The sequence below is a fragment of the Cnephaeus nilssonii genome (genome assembly GCF_951640355.1).
Source record: "Cnephaeus nilssonii genome assembly, chromosome: 5".
Lineage (NCBI taxonomy): Eukaryota > Metazoa > Chordata > Mammalia > Chiroptera > Vespertilionidae > Cnephaeus > Cnephaeus nilssonii.
This window is the reverse complement of record NC_137076.1, coordinates 37,729,173-37,741,935: the sequence shown is the minus strand read 5'-3', so window position 1 is coordinate 37,741,935 and position 12,763 is coordinate 37,729,173. Positions and strand designations below refer to the sequence as shown.

The 12,763-nt window shown below is 39.3% G+C and overlaps 2 protein-coding genes across 3 annotated transcripts in view; one reads left to right on the top strand and one right to left on the bottom strand.

Moving 5' to 3' along the window:
• Positions 1 to 12,763, bottom strand: part of SCRG1 (stimulator of chondrogenesis 1) — a 120,196-nt gene that overhangs the window by 8,533 nt on the left and 98,900 nt on the right. The gene's annotated exons all lie outside the window — the stretch shown is intronic.
• The window catches only part of SAP30 (Sin3A associated protein 30), a 98,064-nt gene that overhangs the window by 25,220 nt on the left and 60,081 nt on the right, over positions 1 to 12,763 (top strand). The window contains exon 5 of one of the 2 annotated variants that reach the window (XR_013813555.1): positions 4,441 to 4,529. The gene's annotated coding sequence lies outside the window, so the exon portion shown is untranslated. Of the gene's footprint in view, positions 1 to 4,440; positions 4,965 to 12,763 lie in introns of those variants that run through there. The other variant, XM_079771741.1, reaches the window with a different exon arrangement.

Genomic DNA, 12,763 nt, shown 5'->3' with positions numbered 1-12,763 from the left:
ACCTCATATACTGTGCTAAAAGTTTTGGATTTTATCCTAAAGGTAAATGGAAAGATGATGACACATATTAAAGAGGTCGAACCCCTGACTGGAGAATGAAAGAATTATGGTGTGGGAGGAAAGAGACTGGAAACGGGAGAAGGGGAGCTCCCGCGGTGATACAGGAGAGGAGACAGGAAGCAACACTGAAAAGACCTGGTGACCAATTAGGTGTTCATGTTTAGGGCAGAGGTAGCTGAGAGAAGGATAGGAGACTTTATTAAATTTCAAAAATTTGGACCCTTGGATGAACAATGCTGTTCTTCATCTTTGAGGGTGAAAAATGCAAAAAGAGCAGTTTGGGATGGAGCAGGTGTGGGAGATAGAAATGAGTTAGTGAATGAATGTTGGATTTATAGAGCCCTAGATGGAATTGGGAATGTTTAGTAGGCAGGTTTTTTTTTTAATTTAATAAATCTTTATTGTTCAGATTATTACAAAAGTTTCTCCTTCCCCCACCCCCCCATAGCTCCCCTCCACCCGGTTCCCACCCCACCCTCTGCCCTTACCTCCCTCACACTGTCCTCATCCATAGGTGTACAATTTTTGTCCAGTCTCGTCCTGCACCCCCCATAACCCTTTCCCCCTGAGAATTATCAGTCCACTCCCCTTCTATGCCCCTGATTCTATCATATTCACCAGTTTTTTCTGTTCCTCAGATTTTTAATTCACTTGATTTTTGGGTTCACTTGTTGATAGATATGTATTTGTTGTTCATAATTTTTATCTTTACCTTTTTCTTCTTCCTCTTCTTAAAGAATACCTTTCAGCATTTCATATAATACTGGTTTGGTGGTGATGAACTCCTTTAGCTTTTTCTTATCTGTGAAGCTCTTTATCTGTCCTTCCATTCTGAATGATAACTTTGCTGAGTAGAGTAATCTTGGTTGTAGGTTTTTGCTACTCATCACTTTGAATATTTCTTGCCACTCCCGTCTGGCCTACATAGTTTCTGTTGAGAAATCAGCTGACAATCGTATGGGTGCTCCCTTGTAGGTAACTAACTGTTTTTCTCTTGCTGCTTTTAAGATTCTCTCTTTTTCTTTTGCTCTTGGCATTTTAATTATGATGTATCTTGGTGTGGTCCTCTTTGGATTCCTTTTGTTTGGGGTTCTGTGTGCTTCCTGGACTTGTAAGTCTAGTTCTTTCACCAGGTGGGGAAAGTTTTCAGTCATTATTTCTTCAAATAGGTTTTCAGTATCTTGCTCTCTCTCTTCTTCTGGCACCCCCATAATTCTGATGTTGGTATGCTTGAAGTTGTCCCACAGGCTTCTTACACTATCTTCAACTTTTTGGATTCTTTTTTCTTTTCCAGTTGAGTGTTTTTTGCTTCTTTGTATTTCAAATCTTTGACTTGATTCTTGCGTTCCTCTAGTCTGCTGTTGGGTCTCTGTATAATATTTTTTATTTCAGTCAGTGTATGTTTAATTTCTAGTTGGTCTTTTTTCATATCCTCAAGGGTCTAGCTAAATTTATTGGCCTTTTCTAGGAAATTCCTGAAAAACCTTATAACTGTGGTTTTGAATTCTATATCCAGTCGTTTATTTTCCTCCATTTCTTTCGTTTGTGATCTGTTACTTTGTCTCCGCATTTTCACTGCTTCCTTGAGTTGGTAGGGTAGCTTTGTGTGCTAGTTTCCTATATGGCCCAGTGGGTCAGCCTCCCCAGTCACCTGAGGTGGACACTCTTGGTGCACCCCTTTGTGGTCTGTGTGTACAGCCTTGTTGTAGTTAAGTCTTGATTGTTGTTGGTATCACTGGGATGAATTGACCTCCAGGCCAATTGGCTATGTGTATCAGCTGTGTCTACACCGGGAGACCTGTGCTGGACATAGCCTTATAGGACCAGACTTGCAAAATTGAAAAAGCCTCTGTGCTCAGCTTGGATGGGGTGGAGTCTCAGAGCTGAGCAGACAGTCTTGGCTTCCTGTCAGCCCTGCCCTTGTGCGCGCCTCCAGACCTCTGCCTTCTGCGCTCCCCTGAGTTTCCTCCTGACAGTCCAGATTCCCCCAGGCTCGCCCAGAACTGGGGTTCAGTGCAGTCGGAGCTGGGGTTCAGTGCAGTCTGAACTGGGGTTCAGTGCAGTCAGGAGCTTCCGACTCCCTTCCCCTAGGGATAGCTAGCAGCAACCTCAGCAGTCAGTCATGCGTGCACTCATGCATGCGCACCTCCAGACCCCTGCCCGCCGCGACTTCCTCTCTGAGTCTCCACGTGCCTTTCTCTCTACTTGACAGTCCAGACTCCCTCTGTATGAGCCTGGGTCCACGGCGTTTTGCCTGGAACTGGGGTTCAGTGCAGTCGGGGGCTTCCTTCCCTCTCCCACCAGAGAACGCCAGCCAGGCACTCAGCCGCCCTTCCTCTCCGCGTGCGCGTCTTTGTACCTCAGTCCTTTGCAGTTCTGATTCTCCGTGTGCTTTCCTCTTTCCTTCTAGTTGTAGAATTTCCACTCAGCCAGCTTTCCTGTGGTTCTGGGTGATGTCCATTCTTTCTTTTAGTTGTAGTTTTGAAATTGTTGTGGGAGGCAGCAGTTTAGGTGTTTATCTATGCCGCCATCTTGGTTTCTCTCTTGGCAGTTTGTCAAATGTACATGGAGCACAGAAAAAAAGAATGGGCTAGAATGTTAGAATTAACTGGTCAACTAAATGTCAACTAAATAACTAATTGAGTTATGCAATTACACCCTTAGGTCTGAGGGCCGGTGCTCTAACCACTGAGCAATCAACCAGGGCTGGATTCATTTTTATATTCAGCAGAATTCAAATCCATACAATACCAGAAATATACCTGGCATTGTGTTTCTTGCATGCCTGCTTCATATGGTACCCAAGACCTCTTTGGTAATTACCTACTGCCTCTGGATAATGTTCCTAGTTACTTAGAAAAAAATTGCCCCTAAAAAGCACATTTGGATCTTGGTTTCCTAGTCCCTGTTGCCTGTCAAACATTTACTTATTACTAATTGGGCTTCCCATCATTTCAAGGGAGAATTGTTGAACATTATTAAATGTTTTAAAATATATTTTTATTAATTTCATGGAGGAAGGGAGAGGGAGACAGAGACAGAAACATCAATGATGAGAGAGAATCATTGATCAGCTGCCTTCTGCACATCCCCTACTGGAGATTGAGCCTGAAACCCAGGCATGTGCCCTTGACCGGAATCAAACCCGGGACCCTTCAGTCCGCAGGCCAACGCTCTATCCACTGAGCCAAACCAGCTAGGGCAACATTACTAAAATTTCAAATGCCTGCTGCTTCCCGGCTGGTGTGGCTCAGTTGGTTGAGCATAATCCCATTCACCAATAGGTCATAGGTTCAATTCCTGTCAGGGCACATGCCTGGGTTGCAGGCTCGATCCCCTATAGATGTTTCTCTCCCTTTGATATTGTATCTCTCTCTCCTCTCCCTTTCTTTCTCTCTAATCAACCAAAGGACTTGTATGCATGCATATAAGCCTAGCCAATGGACACAGACACCAGGGGAGTGAGGGCATGAGTGGGCGGGTGGGGGGGCAATAGGGGAAAAAGGTCACATATGTAATACCTTAATCAATAAAGAAAAACATTTTTTCTAATGGCTAAAAAAATAAAAATCAATGAAAAAGTGCCTGCTGCTATTCATCCTGATGTCTATTCCATGCAGCTGCCCATTTGAGAAGCAATTGATTGCAAACCAAGACCTGCGATTGCAGAGGCTGCCCTTGTGACTTTCAATTTAGGGCTCCAATTTGAAACCACTGTTTGTTTTCTTGTATGTAGAAACTTCAGCATTTTTGTTTTGTTTTTTCTCCTGATTGCCTATAACTCAGACCTTTTGTTGAACCCCGATTTATGTTGCTCTGGAGACCATCTGTCTCTGAGATAGCCTCCCAAAGTAAACCTTTTATATGAGATAGGTAAGGCCATTCAGACATACTGTCCAGATTTCTAGAAAACATGTCCTGCTGTATTTTTATATGGCAGTCTCTCTCTCTCTATGTGTGCATGTTTTATTTATATAGGTATATTTTATCATATCAAGTCTAATCAGGTTTGTTACAAATAGGAAATCTCCACAAATTGATGACAGAGCTTAAGCAATTTGATCTAGAACTTAAGCAATTATGTTAAAAGTACTGGCATTAAAAAAAGTGCTGGTATTACATTTGAAAAGTGAGCTGATAGGCATTTCTTAAAAAGCAAACAAACAATAACATTAAAATCCTTCTAATCAGATGAAGTCTCAGCAGGTATTTTGCATCTAAATAATTGTAGACATCCAACATCTTAATCTTGTGAGGAAAAAAAATGGGAACACATAAATTCTTCTCCTAATTTCCACCTGGGAGCTCATGCATATGACCTGATTTAGAATCTGCTGCTCCTGTGTTCCGTAATTGACCCCTTTCTCTCATTTCCCTCAGGCTTAAATCCTGCAGGAGGCGCCGAGAGTGGCGGTGTGGCGAGAAGCAGCAGCAGGTTTCAACCTTCATGGGTTCTTCCCAGGAGAGAGGTAGGACCCGTTTTATGTGAGTCTCCTTGACAAAAGGATTTCTAATAATAAGGCTAATGGAAACCTAATTCACGGCATGTTTGTTGAAACAATAATGAGCTACAGACGAAATTACCTTTTAAAATTCCTTTAAAATAAGTTAAAAGGAAACAATTAACCTGTTTTATGAACTTTATTATTTTTGAACTCAGTAAAAGAGTATTCTTTTTTATTAAAACTATTTAAAGTTTTCCTTAAGATTTTCTCTGAACTTGGAACATTTGTGCTGAGAATGGGTTATGCAGCTGGGTGGAACGAGATAACCTCGGTTACCCAAACTTAGCTTTCTGCCACTGAAGTGAGAAGTAAGGAAACAGACTCCATTGAGGAGTCTCAAGTGAGGCCCTTGAGGAAAGAGCCGAACCCCCCAGGAGCTGTTGTGTAAGATGTTGAGCTGATGCCATGACAACTACTGGATGAGAACTATTTTCTAGAGGCACTCATAGTGGGAAGCAGTTTTGAAGGTATGATGTATTTGGGAACTGCTGGGTTTCAGACAGGCAGCGGTGGCTATGATGATGATTAGAGGGGGAGTCTTCTTGCTCAGAAACTGTTAGTCAGAACAGTAAACACAAGACCTCTTTTACCTGGGCTTAGAGAGGATGACGTCCACCGGGAGTGCTGGGCTTTTTCACAGCATTTCTACATAGAGGTTGTGACACCCTGAAGAATAGGATCTTTAAATACAATAGAAATAAAGTCAGTAAAATGAACATCAGGAGTGAAATGTATTAAGAAGGAAAGAAACTTGAACATAACCCCTTTAGTTTTCTGGAAATCTAAAAGGGACATTGGACTAACAGTGAATGAAATCACAGCCCAGATCCCAACAATAATCTTGTGGTTTGTTGGAAAGGACCAACTTATCAAACCTAGAAAGATCAAAAGAGCTCTTAAGTGTGCCAGCGTGTGATCGTTTGCAGATCCTGAGTTCTTGTCCTAAGCTTCCCAAAGTTTTTCCACAGGTACAAGCATCTGGTTGGTTGGCAATGATAACAATAACAGTATTGATACTACCAATAATAATGTCATTGCCAAGTGTACTAAACACTTTAGAAGTGTTGGCTTATTTAATGCAAACAACATTGTTTTATGAGATAATTTTTCAAAGTCTTCCTTGGACATATAAACTTGAATCAGCTAAATAGAGTTTTCTACAAAGTCAGATGTGGAAAATTGCCAAAATGTCAGTCATTTGAGTAGAATTTCTAAGTGATTATTATTCTAGAAGTAAAATCGTAGTGCCAGACATTCAGTAAATACTTATTAAATGAATGAATGAGTCAATAAATAAGTGAGCAATGGATGAAATACTTGCATAGAGATTAGGTTTGGGGGAATTATTCACCTTTCAATGGTTACTTATCGAGGGTCTACTGTGTACTATGATTGATGTGTAGTGTCACTAAGGATGTAGTTCAGCAAGTAGACACCACTTTCTCTAGGCCATCTCTGAAGTGCAGGCTATTAAGTCCTTCTATAAATCCTCAGTCTTCTCTCTTGTTAATAAAGGGCTTAATTGATTATTTTTATAGTCCCTTCCATTTTCCACTTTCAAAGAGTGTATGATTCTCAATATCATTTTTTAATAGAGTTTAAAATTTTAAAATAGTTTTTGAATTATGGAAAAAATTGCTAACAGTACATCCAGTTGATTTTTTATTAGTACCTTACATTAATGTGGTACATTTGTTATAATTAATGAATTGATACATTATTAACTAAAGTCCATGATTTATTAATTTTCTCAGTTTTTATTAAGAATTGAGTGTCCTCGCCAGACCAGCATGGCTCAGTGGTTGAGCATTGACCTATGAACCAAGAGGTCACAGTTTGATTCCGATCAAGGGCATATGCCCAGGTTGCGGGCTCAATCCCCAGTAGTGGGCATGCAGGAGGGAGCCGATCAATGATTCTCTCTCATCATTGATGTTTTTATTTCTCACTCCCTCTCCCTTCCTCTCTGAAATCAATAAAAAAAACCCAACATATTAAAAAAAAGAGAGAAATGAGTGTCCTTTTTTCTGTTCAAGGATTCCCTCCAGGATACCACCTTACCTTTACTTGTTATGTCTTCTTAGGCTTCTATAGACTGTGACTGTTTCTTCTTACTTTTTCATTGATTTTGATGATCTTAACAAGTTTTGAAGAGTACTAGTTAGGTGTTTTATAGACGGTCCCTCAATAGAAATTTGTCTAATATTTATCTTAGTATTAAACTTGGAGTATGTGTTTTTGGGGGGATACCCCATAGTTAAAGTGCTATTTTCATCATAGCATATCAAGGGAGCATACATTGAACATAACTTATCAATGACAGTAGGAACCTTGCTCACCTGGCTGGAGCAGTGTTTGGTAGGTTTCTCCACTCTAAAGTGGCTCTTCTTTCCCTTTCTGACTGCACTTTGTGAAAGGAAGTCTTTGTGCCCAGCTCACACCTAAGGAGTGGAGGAAGGGTTATGGTCCACCTCCTTGAGGGCAGACTATCTATATACATTTTAAAAAATTCTTCTGCATGTGAGATTTGTCTGTTTCCCCTAATTTATTTATTTACATCAGTATGAACTCATAGATATTTATTTTATACTTTGGATTATAATTCAATATTTTTTAAAAATGTTTTTTTGTTGCTCAAATTGTTCCATCTTTAGCCATTGAGAGCCCTTTTGTTTATCACCTGTTTTTGTTTCTTTAATTTTATTTTATTGTTGACGGTATTACAGATGTCCCCTATTTTCTCCCTTTACCCCCCTCCTCCCATGCCCTGCTGCACCCCAGGCCTTCACCACACCATTGTCTGTGTCCATTGGTTATGCATATATGTATATGAGTTCTTTGATTAATCTCTTCCCATTTCCCTCTGTTCCATGTCTCCATGCCTCCGGACCTATTTTGTTCATCAGTTTATTATGTTCATTATTCCACTTATAAAGTGAGATCATGTGATATTTGTCTTTCTCTGACTGGCTTATTTCAATCAGCATAATACTCTCTAGGTCCATCCATGCTATTGCAAAGGGTAAGAAATCCTTCTTTGATATAGCTGCATAGTATTCCATTGTGTAAATGTACCACAGCTTTTTTATCCACTCATCTACTGATGGGCACTTGGGCTGTGTCCAGATCTTAGCTATTGTAAATAATGCTGCTATGAACATAGGGGTGCATATATTCTTTCTGATTGGTGTTTCCAGCTCCTTAGGATATATTCTTAAAAGTGGGATTGTGGGTCAAATGATAGTTACATTTTAAATTTTTTTCAGTAAGTTCCATACTGTTTTCCATAGAGGCTGCACCAATCTGCATTCCCACCAGCAGTGTGGGAGGTTCTCCACATCCTCTCCAGCACTTGTCATTCGTTGATTTATTGATGGTAGCCATTCTGGTGTGAGGTGATACCTCATTGTTGTTTTAATTTGCATCTCTCTGATGATTAGTGATATCTGATATCTCACAGATCTAGAACAAATATTCAAAAAATGTGTATGGAACCAAAAAAGACCCCGAATAGCAGCAACAATCTTCAGAAAGAAGAATAAAGTTGGAGGAATCACAATACCAGATATCAAACTATACTACAAAGCCATTATAATCAAAACAGCCTGGTATTGACCCAATACAGGCATAGAGATCAATGGAACAGAACAGTGACCCCAGAAATTGGCCCACATCATTACAGTCAATTAATATTTGACAAAGAAGGCAAGAGCATACACTGGAGTAAAGATAGTCTTTTCAATAAATGGTATTGGGAAAACTGGACAGGTACATAAAAAAAAAAGGAAGGAAGGAAGGAAGGAAGGAAGGAAGGAAGGAAGGAAGGAAGGAAGGAAGGAGAAAGAAAGAAAGAAAGAAAGAAAGAAAGAAAGAAAGAAAGAAAGAAAGAAAGAAAGAAAGAAAAAAACTAAATCACCAATTTGCACCATACACAAGAATGAACTCAAGCCCTAGCTGGTTTGACTCAGTGGATAGGGCATCGGCCTGCAGACTGAAGGGTCCCAGGTTTGATTCTGGTCAAGGGCACATGCCAGGGTTGCGGGCTTGATTCCCAGTAGGGTGTGTGCAGGGGGCAGCCGATCAATGATTCTTTCTCATCATTGATGTTTCTAGCTCTCTCTCCCTTCCTCTCTGAAATCAATAAAATATTTTAAAAAGAATGAACGCAAAATGGATAAAGAACTTAAATGTAAGTCACAAAACCGTAACATTCTAGAAGAAAACATAGGCAGTGACATCTCCGACATCTCACATAGCAGAATTTTCACCGATATATCTCCTAGGGCAAGATAAACAAAGGAAAAAATAAACAAATAGGACTACATCAAAATAAAAAGCTTCTGCACAGCAAAAGAAACCATCATCAAAATAAACAGGGAATCCACTATATGGAAGAATATATTTGCCAGTGACACATCTGATAAGGGATTAATTTCCAAAATACATAAAGAACTCATACAGCTCAACACAAGGAAGACAAATAACCCAATTTAAAAAAATAGGCACAGGACCTGAATAGGCATTTTTCCAAAGAGGACAACCAGATGGCCAAGAGACATATGAAAAAAATGCTCAACATCACTAATCCTGTGTTCTTTTGACATGCACTCTCATCAGGTGTTTTGTTTTTTTATCCCCCAAACACTTCCTTACTTTCTGGCACTACAGGATGCTCCAGGCTTATCTTGCACATTTCCTGTTCTAGTCCTAGAATCATCCATTTCTCCAAGGAACCCTGGTGCCTGCAAAAGTGTTGCTTTAATGAGGCACTAGGTGGACTCATTGCTTCTGCTGTGTCCCAACTTCTAGGCCCTCTCAGCTGACAGAGCAAGGAAAGATATATGTGTATACTAATCTGTATATACGAACCCACATCTATCTATATTTCTCTGTGTAACCGTTTATACCTATATCAAGCTAAACATGAGTTTATATTGTCTCCAACGCTAATCCAGTACTACATGAAATGTTCTAGCCTCCTCCCCTTTCTTATCTGTAACCTCCCACTCCAACAGTAAGAAGCCTGTCTCCCACCATCTGTCATTTAGTTGTTCACTTCCCGTATACAAACACAGAGAGCAGTATCAGAATTGCTAACTCATATTCTGCAATAAATAATTTTACTGACCAGAGTACAGTGTTTATGTACAGTGTTTTCTGACTTCAGTTTTATAGACCCCATTTCCAAAGTTACTTATGTCAGCACCTTCCCCACCACCACACCCTTTAGCGAGGTGGTTTCTTTCATTTGTAATAGTTAGATTGTTTTGTCACATTCTGCATTCCATCCTGTGATACCCAATCTCTTAAATATACTTTTATGCATTCAGGTTCAGTCTTTGTGCTGTGAAGGTATATGGGTTTCTGTCACATGCATCCACCATGCAAGTATCCACCATTACATTATGATACATAATAATCTCACTGCCTTAAACTATCTCCTGTGCTTCACCTACTCAGTCCTCCCCTTGTCTGAAACTCCTAGTAACCATTGATCCTTTTTACCATTCATATCCTTTTACTTTTTCCAAACCACCACATAATTGGAACCATATAGTATGTAGCTTGTATAGACTGGCTTCTTTCACTCAGCAATATGTATTTAGAGTCATCCATGTGCCTGGCTGGTGTGGCTCAGTAGTTGAGCATCGACCTATGAACCAGGAGGTCACGGTTCGATTTCTGCTTGGGGCACATGCCTGGGTTTTGGGCTTGATCCTCAGAGGAGGGTGTGCAGGAGGCAGCTGATCGATGATTCTCTCTCATCATTGATATTTCTATCTCTCTCTCCCTCTCCCTTCTTCTCTGAAATAAAATATATATATATATATTTAAAAATGAGTCATTCATGTATTTTTTTAGGGCTTGATAATTTATTTGTTTTTATTACTGAATAATAATAATATAGCACATGTTTTTTATCCTTTCACCTGTTGAAGGACATCTTGGTTGCTTACAGTTGTAATTATGACTAAAGGTGCTATAAACATTCATGTGCAGGTTTTGTGTAGGCATATGTTTTCAAATAAGTTGATCAGTATCTGTTTAACATTTAGTTTTCAGATTGATTACAATTGTTGATTTGTAATCATCTGGCTTTTATATGACTTCTCAAATATAGCTATTTAAAAATAATAAACACTTTCAAGTGACAAATCTGTTCATAATCAAGCACCATTTTTTATAAAAGTATAAACAATGAATCTATAATATTTTATGGAATAAGGGAAATTTAAATATAGAACATTTACATTTAATATTCTTTGAAATATGTGGTCTGGTGTTGCCATTTCTTTTACATCACAAGCAGGGAAATTTATAAGTGTTAACTTAGCTACAAATTCTTCCTTTATTGCTACCTCACTAATAGAACATGTTAAAAATTACATGTTTGGAAATCCAAATAAAAGCATATGCAAGTTGAAGTAATAAATACAACACAGTATTAGATAACTAAAACCAGCTCCCTTTACGTGTCTACATATCAGACAGAACACATGAAATGCCACAAAATAGTAAGAAATGAAAATAATTTCCCTGGATATTTCATTTCTAAACACATGATGTGTTTTACCTACAGCATAATCCTATTAAAACACAACTTGTTATTCCATAGGATATGGGTGTGCATTAGAGTGGGAGGCAAATGTGTCCCTAGAAACCTAAACATAACAAAAAAATAAAAGGCCTTTTTATAACACTATCTTGTATCAAATGGCAAGTTAATCTTTGTCTTTCATGCTACTATTCTAGAGACTCCTTTTTTAGATGAATTAATAAAAATTGCCCCCACATTGTTACCACCTTATAGACCAAGTGACTTGTGTTGATTGGTCCAGTAAGGCTGAGCATAAAATATCCTGGTATCAAGAAAGCTTTAACAGTGTATGCTACATTTTATTCTGTGTCTTAAGGTATTTAATGTAAAATATTTGAGAAAATAGAGAAGGCCAACTACCAGGGAGAATAAGGGACTTTATAAATATCATACTTGTTCAATGTATTTCTCATCTCCATAGAAATTACGGCCTTTTTGGGATCCAAAAATTGAGTCTAAAGCCATGTTGGTAACTGCTTGGATTTTCTTCCCCAACCCAAAAGGTTCTGAGATTTATTCATTACCATAAGAGTCTGTATCATTGAGATGAGGACTGGCTTTTCAAGAAGCCTGGAGGGCTTTAGGGCTTTTTAGTTTCGTGGAAGAAATTCAAGAGAGAATTCTTGGAAGTCTAATTCTCTCTGAAGGAGAACACACCTATGATGTATGAGATAGATAACACCTCTTATAATATATAAAAGTATAATAGGGGAAAATCTTCCTCTGTCTCTATCATTGCTCTTCTTTCCCCCATGTGACCAGGGAACCTTCAGATACTTGACTGCCTCCAATATACTAGAATCTTTTTCCATCCTTTGCCCCCATGAAACTTTATAAGTGCCATGCTCTATATTCTTCCAGATTTTAGCTACCTCTCAAATCAAAACTTGGGCCAAATTAGTCGTTATTTTTAAGCATTCCAACCCAGAAACATTCATAGTGATTCGAAACCTAATATATGTGCTAAATTAAACTCACCTATGGCCAAGCATCCTCAAGAAGGAAAGGGATCAAGAACCTATCTCCTGCCTGACCAGCGTGGCTCAGTGGTTGAGTGTTGACCTATGAACCAGGAGGTCACCGTTCGATTCCGTGATCACATGTCCAGGTTGTGGGCTCAATCCCCACTGGGGGCATGCAAGAGGAAGCCAACCAATGATTCTCCCTCATCATTGATGTTTCTATCTCTCCCTCTCTCTTCCTCTTTGAAATATATATATATATATGTGTGTGTGTGTGTGTGTGTGTGTGTGTGTGTATTATTTTTGTTTTTATTTTTATTTTTTTAAAGATCCTATCTCCTTCCCTTTTGAGATTCAACTTAATTAGAGCTTTCTAAATGGCTGGGGTATTCCTGACAGAGGTCCCCTGGTAGCAAAAAACATTCAAGTTCCCCCAAGAAAAAAGAGGGAGTCTGGTTCAGTGACTTAGGCTCAACACCAGGGCCTTGAGGTTTGTGGGAGACAGCGTGTTCTAGGTACAGGGTGCCCCTGTGGTTAGAAACCCAATTATATGGGGCCCCCTGGGCAGAGCTGTCGTGTTTGGGAACAGTGGCTGATTGTGTGAGCATAATTCCAATAAGCTGTCATCTTGAGAGTCC